Source organism: Saccostrea cucullata, unplaced genomic scaffold (genome assembly GCF_032062105.1).
Source record: "Saccostrea cucullata isolate Sc308-1 unplaced genomic scaffold, CSIRO_AGI_Scuc_v1 ctg5237, whole genome shotgun sequence".
NCBI lineage: Eukaryota > Metazoa > Mollusca > Bivalvia > Ostreida > Ostreidae > Saccostrea > Saccostrea cuccullata.
This window is the reverse complement of record NW_026939756.1, coordinates 67317-83415: the sequence shown is the minus strand read 5'-3', so window position 1 is coordinate 83415 and position 16099 is coordinate 67317. Positions and strand designations below refer to the sequence as shown.

At 32.5% G+C, this 16099-nt stretch overlaps 1 long non-coding RNA gene across 2 annotated transcripts in view; it reads right to left on the bottom strand.

Annotated features, from left to right (window-relative positions):
- Window positions 1-2343: 2343 nt before the first annotated feature.
- The window catches only part of LOC134253879 (uncharacterized), a 45685-nt gene continuing 31929 nt past the window's right edge, over window positions 2344-16099 (bottom strand). The window contains exons 1-3 of one of the 2 annotated variants that reach the window (XR_009989189.1): window positions 7124-7281; window positions 6912-6961; window positions 2344-2464 (exon numbers count right to left, since the gene is read on the bottom strand). This is a non-coding gene — a long non-coding RNA (uncharacterized LOC134253879). Of the gene's footprint in view, window positions 2465-6911; window positions 6962-7123; window positions 7282-16099 lie in introns of those variants that run through there. The other variant, XR_009989190.1, reaches the window with a different exon arrangement.

Below are 16099 nucleotides of genomic sequence, written 5' to 3'. Positions count from 1 at the left end.
GATTTTCCTTTTTTCTTAAAGGAATTAGAAATACATTTTACTATAGCTAGTATAGATCCCTGGAATTGTGTACTAGCTTGTTGAAATAATAAAAATAAATCTGATAACTTGTAGTAAATCAAGTTTTTGTTTTGTTTCTTGTTGAATTATAAAAAAGAAACACGCAATTGCTTTAGACTAAATCAACCTTTTCTGCATAGAAAATGAAGGAGGCACGGCAAAGTGTGCCAGTTTAATGTTTGTGTTGTTTTCAGTGTGTGTTGATGCATTTGCATGTATGTATAGATACAATGTATACTGTAATATAACATATTTTCGTGGTGTCATATTTTTAAGGTTTTAGGAACACTATGATTTAATTTTGATTTGATTTCGTGGCTGGAAAATGTTTATTAGCAATGATTATAAAATTTCACATTTTGTGGTGATCATAAATTCATAGTTTATTTCCATACCTCGAACACAACAAAAATCAAAACAACACGAAAAAAACGTTTTTAGTGATTTCACGGTATATCATTTAGTAGCCCCATTGCTTTGACTCTTCCTTCTCTTAAACACATTAAATCTTAAAAAAAAAAGTTTTCTAAGAACACTACATGCTAGTCTTAGGTTTTTTAAAGCTCCCTCCATTTCTTAGGAAATGCAGTATTCAACTGCAAAGAAAACAGAGTATTCAACTTTTGGTCAACTACTAAGGGAATTGAGCTGTTTTAACTAAAGGTCAACTGCAAAGAATATATAACTGTGTGCAGATGAGCTGATTGTTCCCTTATTTCGATGGCAAAAAGTCGACTAAGGGTCAATTTACAGTGTATTGATCCTCAACACACCGTCAATCGAATTTGTACTGCGATTGAATTCTAATAGTAGTGAGTTTAGATAAAAAGACAAAGATTAAATCATTAAGGTTGTACTACAGAGTAAAGTAGATCATTCTTTTCTTTTCATCTTAAGAATCTGATTGGACAGATCTTTGAGAAATAATTGTTTATCATTTTGAATGGCTGTCACTTTGATTTTGTCACCTGTAGGAACAGCCAAATCATACCCGTTGTATTTCGATTTTGATTCTTTCATATTCTCTAGGTTTTGTTGACTAAATCTGTCCTGTATGTTCTCTGCTTGATTTTGAAGACTTTTTTCCGAATTAGCCAAATTTTTCTGTATTTCTACGTAAGTGTCTCTTTCACTATATGGGTCACTTGTGACGTTTTCAATGGAATTCCGTACGTCAGTTAAAGATGTTGAAAATAGGTTGGAAGGTCTTAAATATAGCAAAGATGTTTCACTGTAAGATCTTGAAACTGGTGATTTTTGATTGAGTGAATACCGTCTTTCTGATGAAGATCTTTTTGCATGATAACTATCCATACAATAGTCTGACATTTGCATTGTGGATGGTGTAAACGTTTTATCTTTTGCAATTTCCATTCCACAACTTCCAATTAAGAGTGATTTGCCTCCTGTATTGAGGCTGGATTCATTTGAAGAAGAATATGGAGTACCAATGTCGAACTTTTCCTTAGCCCTGTCTTGCATTTCCATTTTGTTCTCTTCATGAGTATTTCTCAATGACGAATCTGAAACAAAATTGCTTATGTAATAATTATGCATAAACATATGATAAATAACATATAAGAAAAGCCGAAGTCGCTGTCTTAAAGCACTAAAATATTTTACTTTAAATACTCACCGTTTGAATCTTGAACATTTTGACGAAAATGGTGCATCATAAAAATAGAAAATAGCAAAATTTTACGATAGTGTTTCATTTATTAACTTACATTATTATTCTCATCTTTGTTTAAGTTATAATAAGAAATATAGTAAATTACATCTCTAATGAAACAGACTTACTTTTTTGCAATGGTGTAGCTTATTCCAACTACTGTGAAAACAGCAAGGAGAACGCCAAATGACAATGCGAGTTGAGAGAATATACTTTTCTTATCCATCTCCTCACCTATTTAAGATAGCAAGAAATAAATGTAAACATTTGTTTTTTAAATATTCAAAATGATATACTCAATATGCACGCTCCCCGATAAAAAATATTATATGTTTATGTTCATTATCAAAGTTTTTGAAAGTTTAAAACCCATATCTAAATGATATTTATTACTTTTTTTTCATTATGTTTAAAAAGAATTGTTTGTCGCCTCAGGAAAATACATTTAACATATTACACATATGCAATAATACGTATATCTGTCATGTTTGAAATTTCAAAAGTTTTCTGGGTGAGAGTACATGCAAACTTTAGAGCATGACAACTGCCTGGTAAATTCAAAATTTAGAACAAGACATAGGTATAAATAAGTATATTGCGTACTTATACATCCTTTTTCTGTGTCACAGGTCTCATCAGAGGCACAGTTACATATCTCCAAACAAAGTCTTCCATAATAATTTATTGGACATTTCTTAGAGCAATTGTTCTGATAGCTCCCCGAAGGACATTCTTCCAAAGAAAGGAAATAATGCAATGTTAAAAATTAATGGGTGGTTTTTTCTTATATTTTACAATCAGCTTGCATCTATCCTTTTATATTAACTACATGTAATACTAATACTAATTCGTCGTCTGCGTGGCATAGTGATGTAATCATTTGCTCTTGAGTCGCAGGTCACCCGCATCCTTAATTACGTCGTGGATTCGAATCCCACTTTTGGATGTGGACACCGGTTTTTTCGGATAAGACCGTAAAAACAAGCCCCGTGTCGCAGTAGCGGACAGCATTAAAAAGATCCCTCCTTGCTCAATGGCCTGAGTGCCGAGTATAGGACTTAATTTGCATCTCTACACCGGCAAGTGGTGGTGTGTCAATATGAGTCAAAAGATTCTCGAGAGGGACGTTAAAAAACAATCAATCAATCTAAAGTCGCAGAGTTCATACGTAGTCAAGAGTCTGAATCCAACTGCGGGACATGGAAATCGGTCTTTCGGATGAGACCGTAAAAACTATATTCCATGTTGCAGTAGGTCATGGCATTTAAAATCATTCACTACTCAATGGCTCTAAATGTCGAGTACAGGTCTAGATTTGCTGTCGTTCACTGGGAAAACTGGAGTTATGTCCAAGACACGATGTAGTTACGATATCGACACATTGCTTTTTTGTAGTTTACTAAAATATTTCTCTATCCTTGTGTGTTTTAGCACAATACTTTCTGTTTTAAGAAGACTTCCTTACTGTTAATATCCACGATATCGTGCCGATATCTGATCATGATTGTTCAAAGAATTATGGTTTTCATCTACAATACTAGCATTGTATTAAGATGTGTTTCTTGAAAACTATCTTTTATAAAACTTTCCCTGTAGTGTCGATAGTAGCTTCGATATCGAATCACATTTGCTCAGCTCTTTGTAAATACCGTCCCTGTTACTGTTTATGTGTATTTATGTTTAATTACTTGACTTTTACGAAGATTATAACTGCCATCGATCTCGTCGATATCGACAATATCGTATCGATATCGAATCATACTTGTTAAAATATATTACTTCACCAACCTTCACCGTAATACACAATCTTTATTTTTGACATATCCCATGACAATAAGTTCTGTTTCTTCATGCAACGCTTGTGCATATTTACTTTCTGATTAATTAGTTTACCCTTCTGTCGATATCGACGATATCGTATCGATTTCGAATCATGATTGTTAAAACATATTCAACATTTTTCACCCTCACCGAACATCTTACTCCAAACCTAATCCAAAACAAAAACAACCACTAACCCTTTCCTTACCATGATTTAATTTTATATTCAAGCTAATAATGAATGAATTTGACATCACTCGTGACATTGTAGAAATTATGTTATACCTCATTGTGAAAATAAATTCTACAAATAGGATCGATATCGATACGATATCGTCATAGTATTGTCAATATCGACGATATTGACATAGCACAAAGTCTCATATACGGTATCAAGTATTTCAAATTAATAGTACTCATCAAGATCGATATCGATTCGATATCGACATAATATTGTCGATATCGACGATATCAACATCGAATTCGTTCTTGAACATGTATGGAAAACTGCTGCTTGATGTAAGTGAAAAAATCTCCAATTAAAGTCTTCACGGATGGATAGGTGCATCTTGCTTTTAATATTCTATTCCTTAATGATACTTTTTAATAGCCATTCTCTGTAACCACTTGAACTTCGTTGCCACGCATGATCACCGATTTAGATGAAACTTCACCCATGCTTAGTACTTGACATCAGAAACAAACATCAAACAAAATTTCGTTGCTAAGTGTCTCGGTTGCTATGGTAACAGCCGGAAAAGTTTGAAAAATCGAGATTTTCAGCGACTTTAAATCTTGACTGTGGCTTAATAAAAACTAGAAAAAGCAAACAAACCATTCTCACAAAAATATGACACCTTGATGTCACTTATACTGTAAAGAAACTGTTTCGAATATATCTCTAAGTAAGTGGTAACCAAGGGTACATTTGGAATACATTTAAAATGCTGAAATATGCTGAAAAACACTCCGTATTCACTAATGGTAGGTGTTACATGCTCAAACTCAATCAACGACTTAAGAAAAACAATGAAAATGTTTGACCTTAAGTATATAAGTATAAGCAATATTATTCTATAAATAACTTTTATGGTTGCCATGGTAACACAGTGTAACCATGCAAAACCAGTAACTAAGATTGGGTTAATGCTGCTGTCTTGAGGAAAAACATGAAAATTCAAGACTGGCAAATATGCATCCTTAGGACCTTGCATCACCAAAACCAGAAGAAAATTGTTTATAATTGCTACTTTGCAGTGTTACCATGGAATCAAAGTAACAGTGTTTAAAAGTGAATTATTTTTCGCCGCATTAAGAATTAAATTGCCATATAATCAAGAAACAAATTAAAAGACTCAGTTTGAATAGTACTTATCTGTTAGAACTGAAGTTGAATATCATATATTGATAAAATTTGATGAAGAAAACAACACTGTTGCTATGGTTACCAAGAAGGGAAAATGTTCGATTTTGTGAACTTTAGATCAATATTAAACCCTGTGTGCCAACTTCTTGCATCCACTTAGAGATTGGATGATAGTCAAAATTAAAAGTCAGGTTAGCTGTTAATAAATATCAATCATAAAAGTTTTGGGAATCTACATTTAAGGGTACGTATCCAAGGAAAGAAAATATTTTTCAGGTTTTTAAGCATATATTTTCTGCTTATTTCCATAGCAACGCTCTGTTTAAAGAATCTAATCTGAATATTTTCATATGGGAAAACTAGGGGCACACCAACATTTTTAAAAATTGATCATTAGTTATGAGGAAATGTGCTTTTTTAAAAGATAGGATCAGATTTAAACATACAGAGTGTTACTTTGAAGGCTCTCTGTGGTATAAAAACCTTGGCAACCATTGCCAACCAAAATGAAATATCATATTTTGTTCTTGGTATATGTTTCAAGGCTCTTTTTTCTATTATTTGGTCACATTTCATCCTATAATTGCTTTTTATTTTTACGTGTATGACTTTATAAAATTCAATGAATATTTTTTTTTACTTTTCAATACTTTGTTACCATAGTAACGTATGTAATAGTTGATTTACCAAACATGGTTATCATGCATTTGAGACATCTGACCTTCAATTTTTGGAAACAGTCATTTCCAATTGTTTGCTTTGCCGCAAATGTTAACTATGGGGCTCTAAACATGTTAAAAAATGCCATTTTTCGAACTCTAAGATATGTTGCCATGGTAACTATAAAGCATAGCAACCAATTTTCGCCTGATTTCAGCTTAGGGTATCAAGGACTTTCATAATAGAGAGTTTGGAGAAATTCTGAGACTATGCGTGCCACAGCTCCTATATAAAATTTCAAATCATTACAGAGAATGGCTCTTAAATACTTTTAGATAAACTTCTAGAAGATAGTCATGTTAAGTGAGATATCCATCATAAACACGCATCCACTTGAACAGGTTTCCTTATTTATTTCAAGATTTATCGTTTTAAAATTAGATTTCGTTGAATTGTGTTGGTTCGAAAAATGCAAACAGGTGTTTTCTTTAATATTTATAAAGTATATGATTTTAACAGGAAAAACAAATACATATGTGTATTTATGTATATAAAGGAATTTATGTGATCTAAATGCGTAATAAATTGCATATTTTTATTAATCACCAATTTCTTTGAATTCATGGGTACCGAAGGGTTTTTCCGGGTTTTATACTTAATCGTCCTCTAGTAACAGCTATTAGCCTTATCCTTATCAAAATAACATTGGGCTCCAAAAGGTGGTTTAATTTTACCCACCACCACCACCCCTTCAATCCTCAATAATTATTGTTATTGTAGAAAATACATGTACTAGTTTCTTTTATATAAGGTGCCCTTTGTTGTTGCAGAACTGTTGTTATTGTAGAAAATAGATGAACTAGTTTCTTTTGTATAAGGTACTTATTGTTAATTTTGTAGAAAATATATGTACGAGTTTTCTTTTGGATAAGGTGTGGGATATTTTTGGGCCCCACCTACTGCTGCATTCTGAAATTGTAAAAACTGTGATCTCATTTGGCATTTGTAATAAATGCTCTATACACACACACGCCCTCTTTATTATTTAACAGGCTGCAGAACAGAACGGCAAATGTGCTTCAGGTTCACATGAACCGAATTGTTTATCAGTTTCAGTATTTAAGAGCAAAAAATATAAATAACTTGAAATCAGTCTATTATTATAGTGTGATCATGTTTACAGAAGTTTCAATAAAATGTACATTCATAAAATATATGACTACTTGATTAAATTTTGAATTTTAATCTAAAGCGTAATAAATAATCTGAAGAAAATATTCAAATTAAAAAAAATCGTATTCATATCTCAGTTATGTAAATGTGAAGTCATACCTATGCATGAATTGTTCTCTTTATAATAATTAGGACAGCAATAAAGTGGCCTAAAAACAGAAGATGCATAACAACAGAAAAAAGGAAACGCAAAAAAAAGTAAATGTCTCGAGAAAGTCAATCTCCCTTTATCTTATATCTAATTTGCGATTAAATACAAAAATTTGCTTTCATGATAAAAAAAAATTAAATTAAATACCAGATTTACTTACGAATTTCCACAGATTCCTGTATTCATAATGTAGGCCAACGATTTGAAAGGTTTTAATGCAATCAACATAGAAAAATGAGTCAATGAGTGAATTGAAATGATCATATCAAAGACCATTGTTTTTCAAACATTTTCTCGTCCCATCTGTTTTCCTCTGCGGTCTTTGGAAATATATACCAGGGAGGACGGAAGTATACATTCGTCAAAAAAAGTTGTACTTTGTGATATGTATATAAAAATATTGCTATTTATGAACTTCTTTATAATATTTTTTACTGATTTCAAGACATCATAAGCTAAAACACAATACATACAGCCGATACAAAATATAACTATATGATTATATCGTCATTAAATTACTGCGTTGAATGATTGTGTATAATTTTGAAATTGAGAGAGCTGGTTATTATAATTAAACTTGTTTGAAATTAAGATAATGGAACTAGTCTGCACATGTTACCTCAAGTGCTTTGAATATGTTGAAGTATCTATCTGATAATGACTTGCATACATTTAGCTTCATCGTCCAACCCCACCTCATATTGCCGATTGATGTTCATGATTTGTACAGGTCTTGTGATGCAGATACCGCATTTCCTTTTCAATATAATAAATGTCAAATCAATTTAATATTGTTCAAAAGTTCAAAGTCCAAATAGTAAAGTCATTGTATGTTTTGTATGTTAAAATTGAAAGTCGATGCATCAGGTAAACTCTACATATTTCAGTTCTTTGTCTACATTTACGTCACCGCAACAAGAGAAACCAGACTTTCTTGTCACTGAATAAAATCTCTTTAGCAAGAAAAGTGATGATATTCCCCAGCATCTTAGATGCATTTAGGAAGACCATAAACTGAGAAAAGACTTAAGTCAATTATATTTAAATATATCTATTTGTTATAGAAGTTAACTCATTTAGAAGAATAACTTTTGTTTCAAGTGTTTCAAATTTTTCCTTACATAATTCAGGTTAGGCAGCTCCTTTTCTAACATTTATTAAACTGTGATACTGTTAAAGAATCTGCTAAAATTATTAGCAGATCGATTTACAGTCCGATTTCAATATTGAATGCTGAAAATTGAGCATGATTCGTAAAAAAAGTAAGTTATCCTTGTCCGTCAAATTAGATTGCTTAAGGTCGTTGACGTCAGGCTGCTGTATAAATTTATTCTCAATTGCGCCGGTTATAATTAATGTGAAAATGATACAAAACGGTATGTATCTCTCAGGTAATATTTTTTATTGCCAAGAAGGTAAAATATCTTATCTGATATAAACTGTAAGAGTTACTTTTCAGGAAATACTAAACGTATTAAGATTAGATCAGAAGATACTCTTCAAAATGAAATCAAAAAGGATTTTTCTTTTTAACATGCTAAACTAAACATTGCATGTTTTTCTCATAGCGTGTCGGCAAATACATGTAAGTAAAAGACATTTAACCATTCATTATGTTACTTTTTACAAGACATTGGAAACTTTTCACTTGAAAAATGATATCAGAGATAGATTCATAGAGGAGGGAGTATTTCCTGTCGACCGTTCACATCCGTCTTGTGCTTGTATTTATGATGGAGAAAAAACCCAGAAAAATCCATTGTGTATATCATGACATAAAGATTTGTTTAGATAGTCATAAGTCAGCATTTGACTTAATGATGAATTTTTTCTCATACGTGTGAATGAAACTACCCGTTAGATAAGCATATGATTTTTCCACCAGTAGAAGCTTTCAATAGCACTTCCGGTTTTAACACAATCCCTCGCTTCAATGTTTCATTTTATTAAAACTTTTATTCCTAAAAGTTCTTGCCCTTATGAAATGAGATATGTAAAGTTAGCTACTAGTAACTGGCTACTAGTAGCTGGCTACGACAAGTGGTAAAGTTACTACTAGTAGCTAGCTACGAGAAGTAAGTAAAGTTGGCTACTAGAAACTGGCTGCTGGTAGCTGGCTACGACCAGAGGTAAAGTTAGCTACTAGAAGCTGGCTACGAGAAGTAAGTAAAGTTGGCTACTAGTAACTGGCTACTAGTAGCTAGTTCGACAAATAGTAAAGTTAGCTACTAGTAGCTGGTAACGATAAGTAAGTACAGTTGGCTATTAGTAACTGCATGGCTACCAGTAACTGACTTGAACATTCTAGTACCTTTTGTATTAAATTATGCTAATTTGGGAGAAATTATCTGGAACTAAAGTTACCAAGATATCGTTATTAATAAACTCAGCTACTAGTACCGTAAAACGTGTGCAATTTTGGGAGATAAATGTTGTTATTATACAAGTAACTGGATTTTTACACCGCTGATATCCAATGATATTGTTGATAAAACAATCTCAGAGCTTTTCCACATGATTTGGCACTAAAGTAACCAAGATATCGTTATCAATAAACTCAGCTACTAGTACCTTTTGTTTAAAATTATGCAATTTTGGGAGACAAATGTTGATATTATAGAAGTAGCTGCATTTTGACACCGCTGATATCAACTGATATTGTTGATAAAAAAATCTCTGATCTTTTCCACATGATCTGGCACTAAAGTTACCAAGATATCGTTATTAATAAACTCAGCTACTAGTACCTTTTGTTTAAAATTATGCAATTTTTGGAGACAAATCTTGATATTCCAGAAGTAGCTGGATATTTAAACCACAGATATCAACTGATATTGTTGATAAAAATAATCTCTAAGATTTTCCACATGATCTGTCAGTAAAGTTACTAAGATATCGTTAGTAATAAAGTCAGCTACTAGTTCCTTTTGTTTAAAATTATGCTATTTTGGTAGACAAATGTTGATATTATAGACGTAGCTGCATTTTGACACCTCCGATATCCACTGATATTGTTGATAAAAACAATCTCTGAACTTTTTCACATGATCTGGCACTAAAGTTACCAAGATATCGTTATTAATAAACTCAGCTACTAATACCTTTTGTTTAAAATTATGCAATTTTTGGAGACAAATCTTGATATTCCGGAAGTAGCTGGATATTTAAACCGTAGATATCAACGATTTTGTTGATAAAAATAATCTCTACGATTTTCCACATGATCTGTCTGTAAAGTTACCAAGATATCGTTAGTAATAAACTTAGCTACTAGTACCTTTTGTTTAAAATTATGCAAATTTGGGAGACAAATCTTGATATTCCAGAGGTAGCTGGATATTTACACCGCTGATATCAACTGATATTGTTGATAAAAACAATCTCTGAGCTTTTCGTTATTAATAACGATATCTTGGTTACTTTAGTGCCAGATCATGTGGAAAAGCCCAGAGAATGTTTTTATCAGCAATATCAGTTGATATCAGTGATATAAAAATCCAGCTACTTCAAGAATATCAAGATTTGTCTCCAAAAATTGCACAATTTTAAACAAAAGGTACCAGTAGCTGATTTTATTACTACAGATATCTCGGTAACTTCAATGCAAAATCATCTGAAAAAGCTCAGAGATTGTTTTTATCAGCAATATCAGTTGATATCCGTGATTTAAAAATCCAGCTATTTCAAGAATATCAAGATTTGTCTCCTAAAATTGCACAATTTTAAACAAAAGGTACTTGTAGCTGAGTTTATTACTAACGATATCTTGGTGACATCAGCACCAGATCATGTGGAAAAGCCCAGAGAATGTTTTTATCAGCAATATCAGTTGATATCAGTGATATAAAAATCCAGCTACTTCAAGAATATCAAGATTTGTCTCCAAAAATTGCACGATTTTAAACAAAAGGTACCAGTAGCTGAGTTTATTACTACAGATATCTCGGTAATTTCAAAGCAAAATCATTTGGAAAAGCTCAGAGATTGTTTTTATCAGCAATATCAGTTGATATCAGTGATGTTGAAACCCACCTACTTCAAGAATATCAAAATTTGTCTCCGAAAATAGCATAATATTAAACACAAGGTACTAGTAGCTGAGTTTATTACTAACGATATCTTGGTAACTTTAGTACCAAATCATGTGAAATAGCTCAGATATTGTTTTTATCAACAAAATCAGTGGATATCAGCTGTGTAAAAATCCAGCTACTTCAATAATATCAACATTTTTATCCCAAACTAGTAGCTGAGTTTATTACTGACGATATGTCGGTAACTTTAGTGCCAGATCACCTGGAATGACTAAGAGATTGTGTTTAACAGCAATATCAGTTGATATCAGTGATGTATAAATCCAGCTGCTTCAAGAAAATTTAGGTTTGTCTCCCAAAATTGCAAAATTGTAAACAAAAGGTACTAGTAGTTTGTTAATAACGATATCTTGATTACTTTTGTGCCAGATCATGTGGAAAAGCCAAGAGAATGTTTTTATCAACAATATCAGTTGATATCAGCGGTGTAAAAATCCAGCTACTTCAAGAATATTACGATTTGTCTCCCAAAATAGCATAAAGAAAGTGGGCGCTTAAGATGGCAATTCGGCAGGAAAAGTGGCTCATAAAAAGAATAAAAAAATATCATTGATTTATACATTTTTTTCAAAACATAGCCAATGAATGTGTTGTGGGTGAATGTAAAATGGGCAAATATTCAGTTAAATATGTTTGATTTTATTTGAATATGCACCTGAATATAGCCGTATGAGTCAAATGATGCAAAAATCTACTCTTTTATAGGCATTTTTCATTAATTTCGTTGTTTCTGGGTCTTCTCTCCATGAATTTTAAATGTTATATCGGTGTATTCTTAACCGTAAAATTTATTCCAGTTGTTAAAAAAATGGAGAGACGACCCAGAAATACCAAAATCTAAACTTTTTCCATTTATTTTCTGGTAGAAAATTGACAAAGTCCAATTGTATAAGGCTTTGGCTTTAAATAATGATTTAAATGCTAGCTACGTATAGTGTCCCGCGGTAGCTACATTAGTTTGTCGCTGGATTCAAGCTATATCGAAGCAGCATTTTAGGTTCGAATACAGTGATTTTTACATTTTATTTTTTTTTAAAATCTTTTTGCTTATAATTTTTGAATTGGTACTGAAAGAAATACCCTTTGAATAAAGTTATTAATTATGTTTCATAAATTATTTAACATTAATTGTTTTATTTTTCAATGCGTTCACATTTTGTTTATTTATAGTGCTAACGTTCCCAAATAGAGATAAACATACATGAACTTGCAACTACAAAGTTACACCTGATGAAAAAATATTGAATATATAAAAAAAAAAAAATAGAAACTTCAATCGTACTGTTACATTCAATATTTTCAGTGCATTTAAAAACTGAGCACAAAAATTAGTTTGCGTTAGACTTCTATTACATTCTACTGAATGTCTCCAGCATAGATAATTTATCTTTCATGACACCTTCTAATTGAAAAACAAATTATCTACAACTCAATAAACATAAGGCAGAAATCCATTCTTGTGAAGTTTCTAGGTTCATTGTATAAGATATGTATTACTACATGGTGCTTGAACAATTAAATCTGAATTGTTTCGTGTCAATGATTCCTGCCGACTGCCCATCTAGTGCGCCCACTTTCTTTAAACTAAAGGTACTAGTAGCTGAGTTCATTACTACATATATCTCGGTAACTTCAGTGTCAGATCATGTGGAAAACCTCAGAAATTGTTATTATCAACAATATCAGTGGATATCAGCGGTGTTGAAATCCAGCTACTTCAAGAATATCAAGATTGGTCTTCCAAAATAGCCTAATTTTAAACAAAAGGTACTAGAAGGTTCAAGTCATTTACTATTAGCCAGTTACTATAGTAGCCAACTTTACGTACTTCTCGTAGCCAGCTACTAGTAGCTAACTTTACCACTTGTCGTAGCCAGCTACTAGTAGCCAGTTACTAGTAGCTAACTTTACGTACTTCTCGTAGCCAGCTACTAGTAGCCAACTTTACCCACTTGTCGTAGCCAGCTACTAGTAGCCAGTTACTAGTAGCTAACTTTACATATCTTATGAAATGAATGATAAACAGCAATAAGGTCGTTCAAAGCAAGACTCGCATATGTCAAAGACGTGTCCTATTTTATCAAGGTACCTGTATTTGCTACTGGAAGACGAATGTTTACCACCCCTCTTCCTTTAAATAATTTTTGAGGAAAGAGAAGCCTAGCAGTCAAGTTGTTGTTTGTTGTTTTAAGATCCCTTTAACATCTTCAACAATGCCTCCTTAGATTATACTACGTATGCCTACCAAGTAATATATGTATAACTTACAACGGATCAACAATGAATCTACAAGTAGCCTTGCCTAGCACATTTTGTACTGCCACCGGAAAAAGAGTTGATTTTCACGACCCCCTGGTCCTTACAACTTTTAGTCAGAAGTTCAAATACGCTTGATGGAAAGCTCCAACAATTGTCATTTGATGTTTTCAAAGACACAGATAGCAAACTTTCTTAATTTCGAACACTATGTACTTTCTTTAGCGGCATGTCGACATCAACAGAGCTACGTCATCAAGTTATACATCATCAATTTGAATTACTATTCGATGTATGTACGTTCATTGGGAGAGTCTCAAAAATTTTTACAACGAAAGTCGTTTGAGATAAATAAATTATCTATAAGTGTGTGATTTGATATCGGCTTTATCTAACTTGTTGAAATTGTGTATATATTTGCAAGGCTTGCCGAGCGAATATATACACCAAATATTTCAACGAGTTGGATAAAGTCAATATCAAATCATACATTATAGATACCCTTTTTATATTTGCCGACAGCTTCTCCGTATCGACCATGTAGAACTTAACAAATAATTCCTGAGAACGAGACTGCTGATATTCTTGTTTCATCAGTTTGTCTTGCATATTGAATCAAGTTGGGGATAAATACCCATTGTGAAAATGATAATTACATATTGCTGCATAAGTACATGTAAGGTAAGAAGACGATTGAAAAGACATTAGGTTTAAAAAAAAACTTGGTAGTCTTACTATTATTCAAGTAAACTATCCAAATATGAATCAGATGGGTAAGACTCTGTGGTATTCTTCCCGTGGGGATCCGGGTTAGAATAGGTCCTCAGTACCCTCTTGCTTGTCGTAAAAGGCGACTGAATGGGGCAGTCCTTCGGATGAGACAATATAAAGCGAGGCCCCGTGTCACAGCAGATGTGGCACGATAAAGATCCCTCCCTGCTCAAAGGCCGTAAGTGCCGAGCATAGGCCAAAACTTGCAGCCCTTCACCGGCAATGGTGAAGTCTCCATATCAGTGAAATATTCTGGAGAGGGACGTTAAACAGTATACAATCAACCAATCAATCTCTGTGGTATTCAAGCTCAGCGGGGTATATCGTATCAACGTAAGAATGATTGATTGATTGATTGTATACTGTTTAACGTCCCTCTCCAGAATATTTCACTGATATGGAGACGTCACCATTGCCGGTGAAGGGCTGCAAATTAGGGCCTATGCTCGGCACTCAGGGCCTTTGAGCAGGGAGGGATCTTTATCGTGCCACACCTGTTGTGACACGGGGCCTCGGTTTATACGCTCTCATCCGAAGGACCGCCCCATTTAGTCGCCTTTTACGACAAGCAAGGGGGTACTGAGGACCTATTCTAACCCGGATCCCCACGGGACACGTAAGAATGAAAAATCATTGTGAATAGCCAATACGCAGTCGATATATCTAAATGTCGAGTTGAAGATCACAGCAGGTGTATTTTTCTTTTCACGAATAAGCTTTTGGACAACTTCTGCTTCAAATAAATACAAAACAGTTCTAGATTTGCTTATAACAAGAACCAATTAGTGCCACTGGAAAATCAATAGATTGCTGGAAGACCTGGCCTCCAAAATTTTTTAGAGATATTTCGTTCAGAAATTCGTTCATCGTAAATAAAATGAATAAATGGAAAGTCTGGATATTAATCGTAGTTATAGGGGATGGTTGTATTTTAAGTTGAAAAGTCAAAAATCTTTATGTTATTTATTTACGTAAACTTTTGTTGTTTCAAATTATCCAAATTTCAAGTTCCTTGAAATTTTTAAGTATCCAAATCTGATGTACATCAGTTCAATTCATAAATGTAATGCTGCTTAGAACTCTTGAAGTTTCTTGGCCGCTTTAAACTGGAAATACTATTTTCGGACGTTAGTTTATGTATATTATTGAATCTACAGTACTTCAATGTACATTTAACACCAGATAGTGTGGAATCTAATTTCCTTTGTAATAAATGACAATTAATTTTAAGTTGAATTACATCTCTAAACAATAATTTGAAGAAAAAATAATTTTTGAAAATGATTACTAGTACAGCAAAACTGATAGAAAGAAATACTAAATGATGTACATATATGTTAAGACATTAACTATTCAGAAACCATTCTTGTAAAATACCATAATTTGCAAAAAAAAAAAAAAAAAAAAAAATCAAAAGCAAACTTTTAACTGATGGATTTTACAATACTGAATTTTTAAAAAAGACAACAAAAAGAAAGATAACGAACACGACAAATCTCATGAATTGTATAAATAACAAGTCAAAATAAGGGACGTACAAAATAAGTGTATTTCGAGAACAGCATCACATTATTTAAAACAATTTTTTTTATAAATTCGAGCTTTAGATAATTCCTTTTTAAAAGGAAGTTATCCGATTTTGCCATATGTTGCATTTTCCTTGATTTGATTTACAGATTATATTATATTTTAAAAATACGCATTTACATGTATGCATATTGTCAAAAAGTATTGAAAAATAATTTGTTTCCTGTGTAGTGTAAAATAGGAATACAGCATGGAAAAAAAGTGTTTTTATAAATCAAAATATTATTCTTACGTTATGTAGCAAGCTGTCAAATATTTATCACTAAAGTGGCATATGCATATCAAAGAGCGCTAAATCACTATCATTATCTACGTTTCGAATTATCCGCATTGATTGAAAAAACTCTCCGTTTTCATGATTGAATGTTTTCTTTATAACAATTGACATTTCTTAAAAACTAAGGACATGTACACGTTTTTAATTCAAT